The sequence below is a fragment of the Triticum urartu genome, chromosome 5A (assembly GCF_056163025.1).
Source record: "Triticum urartu cultivar PI428250 chromosome 5A, HENAU_Tu73, whole genome shotgun sequence".
In the NCBI taxonomy this organism is placed as follows: Eukaryota; Viridiplantae; Streptophyta; class Magnoliopsida; order Poales; family Poaceae; genus Triticum; species Triticum urartu.
The window spans coordinates 387,132,532-387,149,811 of NC_141877.1; the positions used below are offsets into that span (position 1 = coordinate 387,132,532).

At 44.1% G+C, this 17,280-nt stretch overlaps 1 pseudogene; it reads left to right on the forward strand.

The window, feature by feature from the left end:
* Positions 1–12,670: 12,670 nt before the first annotated feature.
* LOC147971510 (uncharacterized) lies at positions 12,671–16,595 on the forward strand (annotated as a pseudogene).
* The last annotated feature ends 685 nt before the right edge of the window (positions 16,596–17,280 follow it).

Consider the following 17,280-nt stretch of genomic DNA (forward strand, 5'->3'; position numbering starts at 1 on the left):
TGAAGAAAAGGTACATATGGAAAAAACGCATATGTGCTGAGCTTGATGCTCGAAGAATAGTCGCAAGCTTCTGTACGAGAAGCCCCCAGGTATAATGAACATACATATTTAGAGATGTACGCATCAGGTAGGGATGGTCTAGCCGTACTAAAGCCGTAAGGCTGAAGAAAAAATGAAAAAGGTAAAAAACGAAAAGAGAGGGAAAAATAACTGTAATAACAGGAGGGAGGAAATGAACACAGAGTTCGGCTCTAGGCATAAAATCGTCGTAGTTTGGCCGCGTTCCAGGGGTTCGGCTCCAGGTGATTGTCTGACACATCACATAGGCGGTACGCTCCTCCGGTGAGAACTTTGTCAATGATGAAGGGATCCTCCCACTTGGGCTTGAGTTTGTCCTTTTTCTTCTCCAGCAAGCGTAAAACGAGTTCACCAACGTTATAAGTTTTGGCCCGCACTTCTCTACTTTGGTACCTGCAAGCCTGCTGTTGATAATATGCGGAACGGGCTTTTGCGACGTTGCGCTCCTCCTCCAAGGTATCTAAGCTGTCCTGCCGATCTAGCTCGGCTTCTCTCTCTTCGTACATACGCACTCGAGGTGAGTCATGAATAATATCGTAGGGTAACACTGCTTCCGCACCATACACCATGAAGAAGGGTGTATATCCGGTAGTGCGGTTGGGCATGGTCCGCAGCCCCCAGAGCACGGAGTCAAGTTCCTCCACCCAGTGCTTGTCCGATTCCTTCAAAGACCGCACTAGTCTGGGTTTGATGCCGCTCATAATAAGACCATTAGCCTGTTCGACTTGACCGTTTGTCTGCGGATGATAGACAGAGGCATAATCGAGCTTAATGCCTAGATTAGCGCACCAGGTTTTCACCTCATCGACTGTAAAATTGGAGCCATTATTGTTGGGTTTCGTAGTAATTTCAAAAAATTTCCTACGCACACGCAAGATCATGTGATGCATAGCAACAAGAGGGGAGAGTGTTGTCTACGTACCCAACGCAGACCGACTGCGGAAGCGCTGACACGACGTAGAGGAAGTAGTCGTACGTCTTCACGATCCAACCGATCAAGCACCGAAACTACGGCACCTCCGAGTTCGAGCACACGTTCAGCTCGATGACAATCCCCGGACTCCGATCCAGCAAAGTGTCGGGGAAGAGTTCCGTCAGCACGACGGCGTGGTGACGATCTTGATGAACTACAGCAGCAGGGCTTCGCCTAAACTCCGCTACAGTATTATCGAGGAATATGGTGGCAGGGGGCACTGCACATGGCTAAGGAATATATCACGTGGATAACCTTGTGTGTTTCTGGGGTGCCTCTGCCTCAGTATATAAAGGAGCCAAGGGGGAGGGGGGCGCCGGCCAAGGAGGAGGGCGTAGGAGGAGTCCTACTCCTTCCGGGAGTAGGACTCCCCCCCCCCAATCCTATTCCAACTAGGATTCCCAAGGGGGAAAGAGGGAGAGGGGTGGCCGGCCACCTTCTCCTAGTCCTAATAGGACTAGGGGAGGGGGGAGGTACGCAGCCACCTTGGGCTTCCCCTTTCTCCTTTCCACTAAGGCCCATGAAGGCCCATATGGTTCCCGGGGGGTTCCGGTAACCTCCCGGTAACCCGGTAAAATCCCGATTTCACCCGGAACACTTCGATATCCAAACATAGGATTCCAATATATCAATCTTTACATCTCGACCATTTCGAGACTCCTCGTCATGTCTGTGATCACATCCGGGACTCCGAACAACCTTCGGTACATCAAAATGCATAAACTCATAATATAACTGTCATCGTAACCTTAAGCGTGCGGACCCTACGGGTTCGAGAACAATGTAGACATGACCGAGACACGTCTCCGGTCAATAACCAATAGCGGGACCTGGATGCCCATATTGGCTCCTACATATTCTACGAAGATCTTTATCAGTCAGACCGCATAACAACATACGTTGTTCCCTTTGTCATCGGTATGTTACTTGCTCGAGATTCGATCATCAGTATCCAATACGTAGTTCAATCTCGTTACCGGCAAGTCTCTTTACTCATTCCATAATACATCATCTCACAACTAACATATTAGTTGTAATGCTTGCAAGGCTTATGTGATGTGTATTACCGAGAGGGCCCAGAGATACCTCTCTGACAATCGGAGTGACAAATCCTAATCTCGAAATACGCCAACCCAACATCTAACTTTGGAGACACCTGTAATGCTCCTTTATAATCACCAAGTTACGTTGTGACGTTTGGTAGCACCCAAAGTGTTCCTCCGGCAAACGGGAGTTGCATAATCTCATAGTCATAGGAACATGTATAAGTCATGAAGAAAGCAATAGCAACATACTAAACGATCGGGTGCTAAGCTAATGAAATGGGTCATGTCAATCAGATCATTCAACTAATGATGTGACCTCGTTAATCAAATAACAACTCATTGTTCATGGTTAGGAAACATAACCATCTTTGATTAATGAGCTAGTCAAGTAGAGGCATACTAGTGACACTTTGTTTGTCTATATATTCACACATGTATTAAGTTTCCGGTTAATACAATTCTAGCATGAATAATAAACATTTATCATGATTATAAGGAAATAAATAATAACTTTATTATTGCCTCTAGGGCATATTTCCTTCAGTCTCCCACTTGCACTAGAGTCAATAATCTAGATTACACTGTAATGATTCTAACACCCATGGAGCCTTGGTGCTGATCATGTTTTGCTCGTGGAAGAGGCTTAGTCAACGGGTCTGCAACATTCAGATCCGTATGTATCTTGCAAATCTCTATGTCTCCCACCTGGACTAGATCCCGGATGGAGTTGAAGCGTCTCTTGATGTGTTTGGTCCTTTTGTGAAATCTGGATTCCTTTGCCAAGGCAATTGCACCAGTATTGTCATAAAAGATTTTCATTGGACCCGATGCATTAGGTATGACACCTAGATCGGATATAAACTCCTTCATCCAAACTCCTTCGTTCGCTGCTTCCGAAGCAGCTATGTACTCCGCTTCACGACGCTTTGTTTAGAACTGCACCAACTGACAGCTCCACCGTTTAATGTAAACACGTATCCGGTTTGCGATTTAGAATCGTCCGGATCAGTGTCAAAGCTTGCATCAACGTAACCTTTTACGGTGAGCTCTTTGTCACCTCCATATATGAGAAACATATCCTTAGTCCTTTTCAGGTATTTCAGGATGTTCTTGACCGCTGTCCAGTGATCCACTCCTGGATTACTTTGGTACCTCCTTGCTAAACTTATAGCAAGGCACACATCAGGTCTGGTACACAGCATTGCATACATGATAGATCCTATGGCTGATGCATAGGGAACATCTTTCATATTCTCTCTATCTTCTGCAGTGGTCGGGCATTGAGTCTTACTCAACTTCACACCTTGTAACACAGGCAAGAACCCTTTCTTTGCTTGATCCATTTTGAACTTCTTCAAAATTTTGTCAAGGTATGTGCTTTGTGAAAGTCCAATTAAGCGTCTTGATCTATCTCTATAGATCTTAATGCCTAATATGTAAGCAGCTTCACCGAGGTCTTTCATTGAAAAACTTTTATTCAAGTATCCCTTTATGCTATCCAGAAATTCTATATCATTTCCAATCAGCAATATGTCATCCACATATAATATCAGAAATGCTACAGAGCTCCCACTCACTTTCTTGTAAATATAGGCTTCTCCGAAAGTCTGTATAAAACCAAATGCTTTGATCACACTATCAAAACGTTTATTCCAACTCCGCGAGGCTTGCACCAGTCTATAAATGGATTGCTGGAGCTTGCACACTTTGTTAGCTCCCTTTGGATCAACAAAACCTTCCAGTTGCATCATATACAACTCTTCCTCCAGAAATCCATTCAGGGATGCAGTTTTGACATCCATCTGCCATATTTCATAATCATAAAATGCGGCAATCGCTAACATGATTCGGACGGACTTAAGCATCGCTACGGGTGAGAAGGTCTCATCGTAGTCAATCCCTTGAACTTACCGAAAACCTTTTGCGACAAGTCGAGCTTTGTAGACAGTAACATTACCATCAGCGTCAGTCTTCTTCTTAAAGATCCATTTATTCTCAATTGCTTGCCGATCATCGGGCAAGTCAACCAAAGTCCATACTTTGTTCTCATACATGGATCCCATCTCAGATTTCATGGCTTCAAGCCACTTTGCGGAATCTGGGCTCACCATCGCTTCTTCATAGTTCGTAGGTTCATCATGATCTAGTAGCATGACTTCCAGAACAGGATTACCGGCCACTCTGGTGCGGATCTTACTCTGGTTGATCTACGAGGTTCAGTAGTATCTTGATCCGAAGTTTCATGATCATTATCATTGGCTTCCTCACTAACTGGTGTAGGTGTCACTGAAACAGTTTTCTGTGATGAACTACTTTCCATTAAGGGAGCAGGTACAGTTACCTCGTCAAGTTCTACTTTCCTCCCACTCACTTCTTTCGAGAGAAACTCCTTCTCTAGAAAGGATCCATTCTTAGCAACGAATGTCTTGCCTTCGGATCTGTGATAGAAGGTGTACCCAACAGTTTCCTTTGGGTATCCTATGAAGACACATTTCTCTGATTTGGGTTCGAGCTTATCAGGTTGAAGCTTTTTCACATAAGCATCGCAGCCCCAAATTTTAAGAAACGACAACTTTGGTTTCTTGCCAAACCACAGTTCATAAGGCGTCGTCTCAACGGATTTTGATGGTGCCCTATTTAACGTGAATGCAGCCGTCTCTAGAGTATAACCCCAAAACGATAGCGGTAAATCAGTAAGAGACATCATAGATCGCACCATATCTAGTAAAGTACGATTACGACGTTCGGACACACCATTACGCTGTGGTGTTCCGGGTGGCGTGAGTTGCGAAACTATTCCACAGTTTTTCAAATGTACACCAAACTCGTAACTCAAATATTCTCCTCCACGATCAGATCGTAGAAACTTTATTTTCTTGTTACAATGATTTTCAACTTCACTCTGAAATTCTTTGAACTTTTCAAATGTTTCAGACTTATGTTTCATTAAGTAGATATATCCATATCTGCTTAAATCATCTGTGAAGGTGAGAAAATAACGATATCCGCCACGAGCCTCAATATTCATCGGACCACATACATCTGTCGGTGTTTTAGTCATCTTGCCCATGAGGCACGGTTCGCAAGTACCAAGTGATTCATAATCAAGTGGTTCCAAAAGTCCATCAGTATGGAGTTTCTTCATGCGCTTTACACCGATATGACCTAAACGACAGTGCCACAAATAAGTTGCACTTTCATTATCAACTCTGCATATTTTGGTTTCAACATTATGAATATGTGTATTACTACTATCGAGATTCAATAAAAATAGACCACTCTTCAAGGGTGCATGACCATAAAAGATATTACTCATATAAATAGAACAACCATTATTCTCTGATTTAAATGAATAACCGTCTCGCATTAAACAAGATCCAGATATAATGTTCATGCTCAACGCTGGTACCAAATAACAATTATTTAGGTCTAATATTAATCCCGAAGGTAGATGTAGAGGTAGCGTGCCGACCGCGATCACATCGACTTTGGAACCGTTTCCCACGCGCATCGTCACCTCGTCCTTTGCCAGTGCCCGCTTATTCTGTAGTCCCTGTTTCGAGTTGCAAATATTAGCAACAGAACCAGTATCAAATACCCAGGTGCTACTGCGAGCTCTAGTAAGGTACACATCAATAACATGTATATCACATATACCTTTGTTCACCTTGCCATCCTTCTTATCCGCCAAATACTTGGGGCAGTTCCGCTTCCAGTGACCAGTCTGCTTGCAATAGAAGCACTCAGTTTCAGGCTTAGGTCCAGACTTGGGTTTCTTCTCCTGAGCAGCAACTTGCTTGCCGTTCTTCTTGAAGTTCCCCTTCTTCTTCCCTTTGCCCTTTTTCTTGAAACTAGTGGTCTTGTTAACCATCAACACTTGATGCTCCTTCTTGATTTCTACCTCCGCAGCTTTCAGCATTGCGAAGAGCTCGGGAATAGTCTTGTTCATCCCTTGCATATTATAGTTCATCACGAAGCTCTTGTAGCTTGGTGGCAGTGATTGGAGAATTCTGTCAATGACGCAATCATCCGAAAGATTAACTCCCAATTGAATCAAGTGATTATTATACCCGGACATTTTGAGTATATGCTCACTGACAGAACTGTTCTCCTTCATCTTGCAGCTATAGAACTTATTGGAGACTTCATATCTCTCAATCCGGGCATTTGCTTGAAATATTAACTTCAACTCCTGGAACATCTCATATGCTCCATGACGTTCAAAACGTCGTTGAAGTCCCGATTCTAAGCCGTAAAGCATGGCACACTGAACTATCGAGTAGTCATCAGCTTTGCTCTGCCAGACGTTCATAACATCTGGTGTTGCTCCAGCAGCAGGCCTGGCACCCAGCGGTGCTTCCAGTACGTAATTCTTCTAAGCAGCAATGAGGATAATCCTCAAGTTATGGACCCAGTCCGTGTAATTGCTACCATCATCTTTCAACTTTGCTTTCTCAAGGAACGCATTAAAATTCAACGGAACAACAGCACGAGCCATCTATCTACAATCAACATAAACAAGCAAGATACTATCAGGGACTAAGTTCATGATAAATTTAAGTTCAATTAATCATATTACTTAAGAACTCCCACTTAGATAGATGTCCCTCTAATCTTCTAAGTGATTACGTGATCCAAATCAACTAAACCATAACCGATCATCACGTGAGATGGAGTAGTTTTCAATGGTGAACATCGTTATGTTGATCATATCTACTATATGATTCATGCTCGACCTTTCGGTCTCCGTGTTCCGAGGCCATATCTGCATATGCTAGGCTCGTCAAGTTTAACCTGAGTATTCTGCATGTGCAAAAACTGGCTTGCACCCGTTGTAGATGGACGTAGAGCTTATCACACCCGATCATCACGTGGTGTCTGGGCACGACGAACTTTGGTAACTGTGCATACTCAGGGAGAACACTTCTTGATAATTTAGTGAGAGATCATCTTATAATGCTATCGTCAATCAAAGCAAGATAAGATGCATAAAAAAGATAAACATCACGTGCAATCAATTTAAGTGATATGATATGGCCATCATCATCTTGTGCTTGTGATCTCCATCTCCGAAGCACCATCATGATCACCATCGTCACCGGCGCGACACCTTGATCTCCATCGTAGCATCGTTGTCGTCTCGCCAATCTTATGCTTCCACGACTATCACTACCGTTTAGTAATAAAGTAAAGCATTACATCGCGATTGCATTGCATACAATAAAACGACAACCATATGGCTCCTGCCAGTTGCCGATAACTCGGTTACAAAACATGATCATCTCATACAATAAAATTCACCATCATGCCTTGACCATATCACATCACAACATGCCCTGCAAAAACAAGTTAGACGTCCTCTACTTTGTTGTTGCAAGTTTTACGTGGCTGCTACGGGCTTAAGTAAGAACCAATTCACCTACGCATCAAAACCACAACGATAGTTTGTCAAATAGACCCCGTTTTAACCTTCGCAAGGACCGGGCGTAGCCATACTTGGTTCAACTGAAGTTGGAGAGACAGTCGCCCGCAAGCCATCTATGTGCAAAGCACGTCAAGGGAACCGGTCTCGCGTAAGCGTACGCGTAAGGTTGGTCCGGGTCGTCTCGTCCAACAATACCGCCGAACCAAAGTATGACATGCTGGTAGGCAGTATGACTTGTATCGTCCACAACTCACTTGTGTTCTACTCGTCCATATAACATCAACATAAATAACCTAGGCTCTGATGCCACTGTTGGGTTTCGTAGTAATTTCAAAAAATTTCCTACGCACACGCAAGATCATGTGATGCATAGCAACGAGAGGGGAGAGTGTTGTCTATGTACCCAACGCAGACCGACTGTGGAAGCGCTGACACGACGTAGAGGAAGTAGTCGTACGTCTTCACGATCCAACCGATCAAGCACCGAAACTACGGCACCTCCGAGTTCGAGCACACGTTCAGCTCGATGACGATCCCCGGACTCCGATCCAGCAAAGTGTCGGGGAAGAGTTCCGTCAGCACGACGGCGTGGTGACGATCTTGATGAACTACAGCAGCAGGGCTTCGCCTAAACTCCGCTACAGTATTATCGAGGAATATGGTGGCAGGGGGCACCGCACACGGCTAAGGAATAGATCACGTGGATCAACTTGTGTGTTTCTGGGGTGCCTCTGCCTCAGTATATAAAGGAGCCAAGGGGGAGGGGGGCGCCGGCCAAGGAGGAGGGCGCAGGAGGAGTCCTACTCCTTCCGGGAGTAGGACTCCCCCCCCCATCCTATTCCAACTAGGATTCCCAAGGGGGAAAGAGGGAGAGGGGTGGCCGGCCACCTTCTCCTAGTCCTAATAGGACTAGGGGAGGGGGGAGGTGCGCAGCCACCTTGGGCTGCCCCTTTCTCCTTTCCACTAAGGCCCATGAAGGCCCATATGGTTCCCGGGGGGTTCCGGTAACCTCCCGGTAACCCGGTAAAATCCCGATTTCACCCGGAACACTTCCGATATCCAAACATAGGCTTCCAATATATCAATCTTTACGTCTTGACCATTTCGAGACTCCTCGTCATGTCCGTGATCACATCCGGGACTCCGAACAACCTTCAGTACATCAAAATGCATAAACTCATAATATAACTGTCATCGTAACCTTAAGCGTGCGGACCCTACGGGTTCGAGAACAATGTAGACATGACCGAGACACGTCTCCGGTCAATAACCAATAGCGGGACCTGGATGCCCATATTGGCTCCTACATATTCTACGAAGATCTTTATCGGTCAGACCGCATAACAACATACGTTGTTCCCTTTGTCATCGGTATGTTACTTGCTCGAGATTCGATCGTCGGTATCCAATACCTAGTTCAATCTCGTTACCGGCAAGTCTCTTTACTCGTTCCGTAATACATCATCTCACAACTAACATATTAGTTGTAATGCTTGCAAGGCTTATGTGATGTGTATTACCGAGAGGGCCCAGAGATACCTCTCCGACAATCAGAGTGACAAATCCTAATCTCGAAATACGCCAACCCAACATCTACCTTTGGAGACACCTGTAATGCTCCTTTATAATCACCCAGTTACGTTGTGACGTTTGGTAGCACCCAAAGTGTTCCTCCGGCAAACGGGAGTTGCATAATCTCATAGTCATAGGAACATGTATAAGTCATGAAGAAAGCAATAGCAACATACTAAACGATCGGGTGCTAACCTAATGAAATGGGTCATGTCAATCAGATCATTCAACTAATGATGTGACCTCGTTAATCAAATAACAACTCATTGTTCATGGTTAGGAAACATAACCATCTTTGATTAATGAGCTAGTCAAGTAGAGGCATACTAGTGACACTTTGTTTGTCTATATATTCACACATGTATTAAGTTTCCGGTTAATACAATTCTAGCATGAATAATAAACATTTATCATGATTATAAGGAAATAAATAATAACTTTATTATTGCCTCTAGGGCATATTTCCTTCAATTATCGGTGATTATACTGTGCAGGATGCCGTAATGGTGTACCACACCGGATATGAAATCTATTACTGGTCCCGCTTCGGCCGTTTTGACTGGTTTGGCCTCTATCCACTTAGTGAATTTATCCACCATGACCAGCAGATACTTTCTCTCATGACTTCCTCCTTTAAGGGGTCCGACCATATCGAGCCCCCAGACCGCAAAAGGCCAAGTGATGGGGATTGTTTGTAAGGAAGTGGGAGGCATATGGCTTTGGTTGGCAAAGAGTTGGCATCCGACGCAATGTTGGACAAGGTCCTGCGCATCTGTTCGGGCTGTCGGCCAATAAAACCCTGTATGGAAGGCCTTGCTAACAAGGGCCCGAGCTGCGGCGTGGTGACCGCCGAGTCCGGCATGAATTTCAGCCAAGAGCTGCCGCCCCTCTTCCTCGGATATACATCGTTGAAGGACTCCGGTGGCGCTTTTCTTATAGAGCTCTCCATCATGAACCTTGTAGGCCTTTGAACGCCAGACAATGCAGCGGGCCTCATTCTGGTCCTCAGGAAGCTCCTTCCTATTAAGGTAGGCCAGGAAGGGTTCGGTCCATGGGGCAATGACTGCCATGATGAGATGCACCGATGGTGTTATTTCGATGGCCGAGCCCCCGACGACGTCGGTGTTTCCAGGATCTGGGGTTATGTTTGGATCCGGACTAGTATTGCCGTTTTCCCCCTGCCACACCACAGATGGCTTAAAAAGCTTTTCCAGGAAGATATTAGGTGGGACGGGGTCGTGCTTAGCGCCGATACGAGCAAGAACATCCGCCACTTGATTACTTTCTCGAGCCACATGATGGAACTCGAGCCCCTCGAACCGGGCCGACATTTTTATGACTGTGTTACGATACGCTGCCATCTTCGGATCTTTGGCGTCGAAGTCTCCATTTATTTGAGATATTGCCAGGTTTGAGTCCCCACGCACCTCTAGGCATTGTATGCCCATGGAGACAGCCATCCGGAAACCATATAATAAGGCCTCGTATTCGGCTGCGTTATTGGAGTCTGTGTATAGTATTTGGAGGATGTACTGAATGACTTCTCCAGTAGGGGACATTAAAACGACACCCGCTCCTAACCTCGCCAGCATTTTGGAGCCGTCGAAATACATGACCCAATTGGAGTATGTGCCGTACTCTTTAGGGAGTTCGGCCTCTGTCCATTCGGTGACGAAGTCGGTCGGTACTTGGGATTTGATAGCTCAACGTGGTTTATATGTAATGTCAAATGGGGGTAGCTCAATGGCCCATTTGGCAATCCGGTCTGTAGCATCGCGGTTGTTTATAATGTCATTGAGTGGTACTTCGGAGGCCACCGTGATCGAACACTCCTGAAAGTAGTGATGGAGCTTTCGGGATGCCATGAAGACCGCATATGCTATCTTTTGATAATGAGGGTACCGGGATTTGCATGGTGTAAGGATAGTAGATACATAGTATACTGGCTTCTGAAGCGGGAATTTATGCCCGTCCTGTTCTCGTTCAACGACGAGTACGGCTCTCACCACCTGATGTGTTGCTGATATGTATAATAACATCGGTTCGCCGGCGTTTGGTGCGGCCAGGATTGGATTGCTCGCAAGAAGGGCTTTTATTTCCTCCAGTCCGGCTGTTGCCGCGTCTGTCCACTTGAAGTTGGTCGGTTCACCGTAGAAGGCGATAGAATGGTAGTGCCTTTTCTCCCAATCCGGAGATAAAGCGGCTTAGAGCTGCTACGCAACCCGCGAGCTTTTGAACTTGTTTAAGGTCTGTTGGCTTAGCCAATTTGTGACAAAGCTCGGATTTTGGCTGGGTTTGCTTCAATTCCTCTATTGGAAACGATGAAGCCTAGCAGTTTTCCAGCAGGGATGCCGAAAATGCATTTCTCCGGATTGAGCTTAATATCATACACGCGGAGGTTGTCGAATGTGAGACGTAAATCTTCTATTAGTGTTTTGACGTGCCTAGTTTTGATGACGACGTCGTCCAGATAAGCTTCAAATGTTTTGCCGATCTGTTTCTCCAGACATGTTTGAATCATGTGTTGGTATGTGGCGCCAGCGTTCTTGAGCCCGAAGGGCATGGTGTGAAGCAGAATGGTCCATATGGGGTGATGAATGCTGTTGCAGCTTGATTGGATTCCTTCATTTTGATTTGATGGTATCCGGAATATGCATCAAGAAAACATAGCGAGTCATGTCCTGCGGTGGCGTCAATGATTTGATCGATGTGGGGGAGGGGGAAGGGATCCTTGGGGCATGCCTTGTTAAGGTCTTTGAAATCGACGCACATACGCCAGGATTAGTCCTTCTTAGGTATCATCACCAAATTTGCTAGCCAGTCCGGATGTTTTATTTCTCTAATGAATTCGGCCTCGATTAACTTGGCTGGATCTTCCCCCATAGCTTGGCGTTTGGGTTTGGAATTAACTGGAATAGCACTATATAAAGGTCCCTAACCCCTAGCCTCAATTGATCATTGTGAGCGGAACCACGGAAAAGGATCGAGGAATAGGGGTTAGACCGTGTGCGTATATCTCTTACATTGGCACCAGAGCCGATTAAGGGTTTGACGATTTTGTTAGTCGTCGAATCAATTACGATCTGGATTAGTATTCCGCTGCGTACTCTGTCTTTCTTTCCTTAAGAAAGGGAAAGAGATAGGCATGTACGTACACAACAGCTCCACCCAAGATTAGATCGATCTGGCTCGATTCCTCTCGACCGAGCGCCGCCACCGCATTGCTCGACCTCCACCAATCAGCGCCGCCGCTCCGCTCGCATCAGCGCCCAACGCCGCCGCATCCACCCCACGCCCACATCTCCACCTCTGGTCCGCCTCGCCATCCACCTCGGGCCGACCCTGCCACCGCTCGTGGCTGGCTCCTCCTCGACGTTCGTGCCGTTCCCCATCGACGTTTGCCCCGTCAACCTTGCCGAGCCGGAGGGAGCCCGCCGTGTTCGTCGCCAGCTTACTGCCGCCTCGTCAAGCTTGCCCTGACCAACTCTCGCCGGCCTGCTTCGCGTCCACGGCAAGGACTGCTCCGACATCAACAACGACAGGAACTTCAGGTAACTGAAGAAGAAACCAATTTCAATGGCTTCCAATGGGGTGTTCGCTGAATTACTCCGTGCCTACAAACTTGATGGAACAAACTACACGGTTTGGAAAAGGAAAATCATGTTCTTGCTTACGGCTGAGAATATTGATTATGTTTCTGAAACTCCGACGCCTAACGAGCCAGTAGAGGATGCTACAGATGAAGAAAAGCAGGAATACAATGATGAACTGAAGCAATGGACCAAGGACAACAAGACTGCCAGAGTTTATATCCTTGGCTCGATGACTGATTCGTTGGCTGCGGAATATGAGTCGGATAGAACAGCTTGTGGAATAATGCTCAGGCTGGAACAAGATTTTGGAGAAGTTTCCCTTGTGAAGGTTCTTAGTCTTGTGAACAAGTTTCTGACATCGAAGATGGGTGATAAAACAGTCAATGAACACTTCAACAAGCTCTGTGTCTTGGCGGAAGAACTAAAAACTGCTGGTTATCCGTTCTAGGAGGAAGTACAAGTCATGGTTGTTCTGAATTCTTTGCCACCATCATGGGAACAGTTCAAGATTTCTTTTTGTCATTCAGAACGCACACTCAATATGAGGAACCTGAGGCAACACTTGCTAATGGAGGAGGATCGCAGGCTTAACTCAGGGAAAGATAAAGCTTCTTATCAGCCAGAGCTTCACCTTGGTGAGTACAAAAACAATGGGAACCGGAGGAATTGGAATAATAGAGGAGGAGGACCGGACCTAAGGGACAAGATCAATTATAAACGTGATAGGGATCAAAGGAACTACAGAGATGAGAGGAGGGACAGGGGGCAGCATGGAAATAACAACAACAACAACTCTTTTCAGAAGATTGACAAGAGGAACTACAAGTGCCATAATTGTGGTAATACAGGCCACTTCAGGTCAGAATGCACCAAGAGGAGGAAGCCGAACAACGAAAGGGATAATTTTCACAAGGATGACAACCGCAAGGGGAATCAATCCCCTGAAGGTATTACCGATGTTTATGTTTGCACTAAATCCTTATTTACTACTACTTTTCAGAATAGTTGGGTAGTAGATTCTGGTGCAACTTCACACATAGCTAGAGAACTTAGCTCTTTTTCCACACTCAAAACAATTCCAAAAGGAACAAGACATGTCTATTTAGGAACTCAAGCTAAAGCAGACATACTAGGAATTGGAAACTATGTGCTTAAACTCCCTGATGGAGGAAACTTAGTGTTGGAAAATGCACTTTATTCACCCAATATGAGAAGGAATCTAGTTTCAGTGTCCAAACTAGAGTCAATAGGATATAAAACTATCTTTGGTGATGGGAAGGATAAAATTGTCTTAAATGGAAGATTAGTACATTCAGGCGATAGACATGATGGACTATATTTTCTAAATGACATCATGGAAAATAATTGCTTAGTAGGCGAAGATAACTCCGTTGTGAGGAATATAAATGGACAGAATAATTGTTCCGAATCTTACTTGTGGCATTTGCGACTTGGACATATATCTAAGAATAGGATTAAGAGACTTATTAGTTCTGGAATTTTGAACTTTAAGTGGGAGGATTATGGTATTTGTGAAGCATGTATTATGGGTACAATGACAAGGTCGCCTTTTCCCAAAGCAAATAGATCAACAGAACAGCTTGCCATTGTTCACTCTGACATTTGTGGGGAATTTTCCACACCCACTTTGGGAGGGCAGAAAATCTACTTTATCACTTTCATAGATGACTATTCAAGGTACGGTTATGTGTATTTGCTTAAACACAAATCGGAAGGATTTGATGCTTTTAAAGTGTTCAAAGCGGAAGTGGAAAATCAGCTAAACAAGAAAATTAAAATACTTAGAACTGACCGTGGTGGTGAATACACGTCAAGAATACTAGATGATTTCTGCAAAGAACATGGCATTATTCATCACTATACCTTGCCATATACTCCACAACAGAATGGAGTGGCAGAAAGAAGGAATAGGACTTTAATGGATATGGTTAGGTCTATGATGGCTTATTCTGACTTGCCATTGTCTTTTTGGGGAGAGGCACTTCACACTGCTGTATATTTATTGAATCACTCACCTTCTAAAGCTGTAAGGGTAACACCCTATGAGCTTTGGAAGGGAAGGAAGCCCTCACTTCACCATTTGGCAGTTTGGGGGTGTAATGCTCAAATAAGGATACCTAGCCAGTTGCGCACCAAACTACAATCTAAAAGTACCCCAGGAATTTTTATTGGTTATGCATCACGTTCTAATGGTTACCGTTTTTGGGATCCTCAAAGAAAGAAATTGATTGAAAGTGGAGATGCAGTTTTTCTTGATCAGGATACACCTCGCCGTGCTAAACGAGCTAGGGTGGAATTATTAGTAGAACCTGAAGATATCTCTTTACCTGAAACTGAACCTCTAGTTCAGGAAAATAATGATGCTAGTCAATCTACTAACTCTATTTCGAATAGCATGCCTAGGAGAAGTGGGAGGAATACACAACCACCTGCATATTTAGATGAGTATTTTGTTTTTCTGGGGGAAGTGCACTCTAAAATTCAGAACTTAGAGGAAGAACCAAAATAGTTCAAAGCTGCATTGGCAAGTCCTGAATCAAATCTTTGGATGGAATCCATGCAGGAAGAATTAAACTCTATGAGGAAAAATAATGTTTGGGAATTAGTTGAATTACCAAACAATCGAAAGTCTATTGGTTCTAAATGGATCTTTAAAAGGAAACTGAATGTGACTGGTCAGGTGGATAAGTATAAAGCAAGGCTTGTTGCTAAAGGATTTACACAAATGGAAGGAGTTGATTTTGTAGAAACCTTTTCTCCCGTTGCTAAATTTACCTCCATACGGATCATTAGTGCATTAACCGCTTATTATGATCTGGAATTGCATCAAATGGATGTTAAAACAGCATTCTTAAATGGAATGTTGGAAGAAGAAATATACATGAACCAACTAGAAGGTTTTGTGGAAAGGGGGAATGAAGGGAAGGTCTGTAAATTATACAGGTCTATATATGGTCTTAAACAAGCCTCACGTCATTGGTATATTCTTTTCGATAATGCAATCACGTCATATGGTTTTTCAATGACGGAAGGTGACCATTGTATCTATTTTAAGATAATGGGAAATAAATTTGTTTTGTTATCTCTTTATGTTGATGATATTCTCATTGCTTCAAATGATAATCTACACTGATGGAAGTTAAAACCTGGTTATCCTCTAAATTTGACATGAAGGATATGGGGGAAGCTTCCTATGTTCTGGGAGTGGAAATACATAGAGATAGAAGGAAGAGAATGTTGGGTTTGTCTCAAAAGGCATATCTCAATAATGTACTTCAGAGATTCTCTATGGAAAATTGCAAGCCTGTTAGAGTACCTATTCTTAGGGGAACTAAACTTAGTGAGGAAATGTGTGCTAAAACTCCTGAGGAAAAGAAACAAATGAGCAATATTCCTTATTCATCTGCATTAGGTTATTTAATGTATGCTATGCTATTTACAAGACCTGATATATGCCATGCCGTGGGTTTGTTGAGTAGATATCAAGTGAACCCTGGACCTGAGCATTGGAAACAGATTAGGAACACTTTGCGTTATGTCAAGGGAACTATGGACTATTTTCTGTGTTTTAATGGACACAATCTTCAGCTGCAAGGGTTTACTGATGCTGATTGGCAAGGGGATCTTGATGACCGGAAATCGACTTCTGGTTATCTGTTTACACTAGCAGGAGGAGCTATTTCCTGGAGTAGCAAGAAGCAAGATTCTGTAGCACTTTCATCTATGGAGGCTGAATATATTGCTGCGTCGGAAGCTGTGAAAGAAGGTATATGGTTAAAGGGGTTTCTTGCGTCTCTCGTGGTGGTGGAAAGCGCTTCATATTCTGTTATTATTTTCTGTGATAACCAGGCGGCAATCAAGGTCTCAAAGGATCCCAAGTTTCATAGCAAAACCAAACATATTGAGGGAAGATATCATTACATTCGTGACGTCGTTAATAGATTAAGAACAGTTCGTTTAGATTATTTACCTAGTGTGGACATGGTTGCCGATCCACTGACTAAACCTCTTAGTCAGGAAGTATTTTGTAAACATGTTTGCAACATGGGTGTTTATTTATGGAATTAGAATGTTTTAGCCAAGTGGGAGATGTAGGAAATACTTATGTGTGGCTTGCAACATTTTTACTACATAGTTCCTGGAATATGTTTACCTCGATATGGAATTTACCGATGCACTTGAATATTGCTTGGAATACATGAATGGAATATAGTTCATGGAAGCCGGTACATATATGCTGGAAACAGTATTTATTAATGCTGGAATATTTATTGTACTAAATGTATATTAGCCCAGGCACAGCATATTATGGAATGCCAGGTTGTTCATGGGATTGGCTCCATGAATTGGTAAAGCCTGTGAATTCGAATTGTAATTCAAATTCAGCGTGCGACTCACACGTACGTGCTTATGGGACAGTTTGCAGATGAAACTCCTTGATGGTTACTAATGATCGTGGTTGGTTAAGTTAACCTGGAGTCTTCGTTTAAACAAATTTTATCTGGACATTTATCTGCAGTTTATACAGTTTGAAATTAACCGGAATAGCACTATATAAAGGTCCCTAACCGC